This window comes from Ricinus communis, chromosome 6 (genome assembly GCF_019578655.1).
Source record: "Ricinus communis isolate WT05 ecotype wild-type chromosome 6, ASM1957865v1, whole genome shotgun sequence".
Taxonomy (NCBI): domain Eukaryota; kingdom Viridiplantae; phylum Streptophyta; class Magnoliopsida; order Malpighiales; family Euphorbiaceae; genus Ricinus; species Ricinus communis.
In genome coordinates, this window is record NC_063261.1 from 5,619,904 (window position 1) to 5,624,171 (window position 4,268).

Sequence of the window (4,268 nt, forward strand, 5' to 3'; positions counted from 1 at the left end):
GACCAGTGCAACCGTCTTAAGCACAAGATCCAAGACTTAATCAACTCCGAAGAATGAAAGGTGGAGAAACTTTCCTCGATATGAGTGTGAAGACCTGCTTGGGCAACTCTCGAGTAAATATGATTTCAGGACCTAGTACTCAAGGCCACTCATAACTGATGTTCGAATCGAAGATATTATGCCAAGTGGTTAGGGGTTAGATGAAGATCAAGCCACTTGTGAGCCTTCTCTCTTGGAAGTATAGAAAGAGGGTAAAAAGAAGTCGGTAATGGCTATCGATATCTAGTATAGTTTCGGGGATGAGAATAAGGTTCAAGACGCCGAGGCCAAAGACATCTAGGCAGATAGTGTTTCCGAGACTGAGCTAGTGGGTAAGGGTAAGGAGGTCGGGGTATAAGAGTTGAAGCAAGAGAAGCAAGCACCTGAAGACGAGGATTCTATGTTGCTAGAACAGTAGAGGAAGGAGAAGAGGACAATTGATGTCTAGGAGTTGTTGATGTATTTATCAAATCACAAAAAGGCTCTGATCCAGGCCTTATCTAGTATAAGTGTTAACACAACACCTACCCCGAGGAGATTATTAAAATGGCAATTGACAAGACTACTAGGATGATTACCTTCTCAAATAAGGACCTACCACTTGAGGGAAGGGACCATGTTAAGGCCCTTTACATAGCAGTAGAGGTGAAAAGGAAGAGAACCCCATGTGTGATGGTTGATGATGAGTCAGCTCTCAATGTGTGTCCATGTTGCATACTCCCTAAACTATGGATGACTGCGAAGGACTTGAAACCATCATACAGGGTCATAAGAGCCTATGACAACACGAAAAGGGACGTAGAAGGGACATTTTTAGCACTGGTGAAGACGGGTCCAATTGAATCCTGGGTCGAGTTTACTGTCCTAGACATCCCAGTAACTTTTGCACTATTATTGGAAAGGTCATGGTTCTATGCCTTAGGAGGAGTCCCTTCTACAGTGCATCAGAAGGTGATGTTCCCTTATGAAGACGAGATTGTCACTATTCACACCAAAGGAGAAAAGGTTGTCTCGACAATCTAGGAAGTTGTCAAAGAGGTGGATGCCCTTACTGGATTCCAAGTGGCTATTCTTTACGAGGACCACATGGATCCTAAAGTAGCCAGCATGTATAAGAAAATGAACTTCATGCTTGGAATGGGGCTGGGGAAGAATCAATAGGGTGTTGCAGAGCTGCTAGACTTTAAAGGTCAGAAGACTTGGCAAGGTTTGGAGTATTCTAAGGAGGAAGAAGAGGGCAAACCAAAGGGCAAGACTCTGAAAGATGTGTTCATCTAGGGGTTCAAGCCCTACTCTAGTAAGCCCGAACCTATTTGTGTAGTTGGGGCTGAGGTATCGGGTTCGAGATTTTTAAGAACTTGATCATTGACAGGATGTTTGAGCTAAGTATCAAGGAAGTCCATGAGAAGGTCACCACCAAGATGGAAGAGCTGAAGCTGGAAGAGCCTACCACTCATTCAGAAAGAATCGGCCAAGAGGAGCTAGCTGCGAATATTCTCAATGTATTCTATGACAATGATGTAATGATATGCGTTGTATTACACATGTTTGCATGCCCAATTACTTCTATTTTTGTGCATAGTTATCTTGTTTTATGCCATAATCACCTATGTTTTGGTTCCTTTCATGTTTCAGGTGATCATCGATGGACATTATCAGTGTTTCAGGGAGATATGTGCGAATACAGACCATAATCCATCAAAATTGAGCAAAGGCTAGCATTCCAAGGTTGAGCACTGATGTGCATCATTTTATACATGTTTATATGCCCAATTACTTACATTTTTGTGTATAGTTATCTTGTTTTATGCCAGAATCACCTGCGTTTTGGTTCCTTTCATGCTTCGGGTGATTATCGATGGACATTATTAGTAGTCGAAGGAAATACGTGCAATTACGGACTAGAATCTGTCAAAATTGAACAAGGACTAGCATTCCATGGTTGAGCACGGCCTGGACACTAACCGTGTTGAACCATCAACACTTGACCCTCAAGAGTGCCATTTTGGCACGGTTTCCAAGGCCACCACGGCCTCCACCACGGCCCGTGGTGGCTCAGCACCAGCGAGGGCACGGCCAGGAAGAAGCCTTAAGTTGTGGGACGTGGAGGTCCAGCATGGCCTGGACTCCGATCAGCACGGGCTTGACCACAGCCTGCTGAGAGATTTATATAAGCAAATGTGATTTATTGAGCAAGGGCTTGATTTTCTGACTTGATTTCACACATACATGCATAAGCCATCCTTTTCCAGACTTCAATATTCAACTTTAGAAGACTATTTCATCTATTGAAGGAAGGATTACATTGGTTTAAATATCAAATTGAAGATCAAGAGTGGATTTGGAGGCATTCAAGAGGCAATTTAGGGCTCATCATTCAAAATTGGGAATTTAGGGTTTTTTTCATCCAACTTGAAAAAGAAGGGTGTACATGCTTTCAAATTACTTTTCTGAATTTGTTCTTTACTTTGTGCTGCTTATTAGTATGAGTAGCTAGAATGCTAATTTAATAATCGATCGTTAGGAAAAGATTCCAACTTTAGGTTCTTAGGTTTAGGAATTCGGTTATCTCGAAAGGGAAACCGAATTCAGTTAAGAATTCATCCACGGGTAATCGCAATTGGTAATCAATATAATCTCTACCTTCACTAAAATCTAACTAGCTTAGGTCCCCTTGGGTTTGCTTTTTTCCTATGATTGTTTCACAAAATCCTTTCAGTCCGTTTGACACTTAGTTAATCACTTGCTTACATTTAATCATAGAATAGTAAATTCATTGATTTTGTTAGGGTTAGATATCATAAGACGTTGTAGTAGTTCTAGGATCACCCTTTCCCGAGAATACAACCTTGATACTCACCGTTAGTGCTAATCTACATCGATAGGTTCACTGCCTTAGATTGTAGCTACACAAATAGCCTATTAAGTTTTTGGCACCGTTGCCGAGGACCACTTTTGAGTTAACTAGAGTGAATTTGTGTTTGTGTTAATCTAGCCATTTTTATTTTTTGTCTTTTCATTTTTTTTATATTCTTTATTATTATATTCATTCCTGTGTTCTTTGGTTGCTGCCTTTTCATTTCAGGTAGTTTATGACCAGGAGCTCTAATCCTAGTCCTGTAGACCCTCCTGCTGAACCAGAGCAATCCCTCTATTTGTTGAGGAAGCATATGCAAGAAGAAGAGGAGGCGTAGATAGAGTTTGAAGCCCTTCTGAATAGACCAGCAGGGATGGGATATAACAACCGGGGTGCAGATGAAGCTAGGACAATGTACGAGTTTGCTAGACCTTATCTTGAGGGGACACAGACGATTATATTGTGACCACCTATGGTGGCTAACAACTTCGAAATAAAGCCAAACGTGATACAGATGGTTCAAAATAGTGTACAATATGGGGGACTGCCGAGCAAGGACCCAAACGCTCACATCGCCAACTTCTTGGAGATCTGCGACACCTTCAAGATAAATGGAACAACTACTGATGCCATTCGGCTGAGGCTATTTCCTTTTCCTCTGAGGGACCGAGCGAAAAGATGGTTGCAGTCGCTCCCAGCCAACACTATTATGACATGGAGATCGTTGGCTAAAAATTTTTATATAAGTACTTTCCTCCTGCTAAAACTACTAAATTGAGAAATTATATATCTTCTTTTGTGCAATTCGATGACGAGAGCATGTACGATGCTTGGGAGAGGTACAAAGATTATGCTTCAGTATGGCCCGCACCACGGTCTACCAGTATGGATGCAGGTCCAGACCTTCTACAGCGGTTTGAACCTTGCTACTAAGCAAATGGTAGATGCTGCAGTAGGTAGGGCCCTGAACAGTAAGACGTCGGAGCAGGCACAAAATCTGATAGAGGAGATGACCATGACCAACTACTAGTGGCAATCCTCTAGGAGTCGGCCAGTCAAGCAGGGAGTGGTCAACCAGCAAGACTCCACAACAGCCTTGGCAGCTCAAGTGGAGCCGATTAACCTCTGGATTTGAAATCACTGCTTATATACCTGGTATTGGCCATAATTCACAAGAACATTATGTAGTCTTAGTAAGAGGGGGAAGGTTAAGGATTGACCCGGTGTGAGATATCACATTGTTCGAGGACCCTAGATGCTGTCGGAGTAAAGGATCGTGCTTCTGACCAAGAAATTAGACCAGCTTTAGATGTCGGTTCATGCAGCCCAGGTAAGCTGCGAGTTTTGCAGTGGCCTGCACTACGGTGTAAAC

At 42.5% G+C, this 4,268-nt stretch overlaps 1 non-coding gene across 1 annotated transcript; it reads right to left on the reverse strand.

The window, feature by feature from the left end:
- Positions 1-3,667: 3,667 nt before the first annotated feature.
- On the reverse strand, positions 3,668-3,775 carry LOC112533742. Its single transcript, XR_003078076.1, has one exon. It is a non-coding gene; the product is annotated as a small nucleolar RNA R71 (small nucleolar RNA).
- Positions 3,776-4,268: the final 493 nt, after the last annotated feature.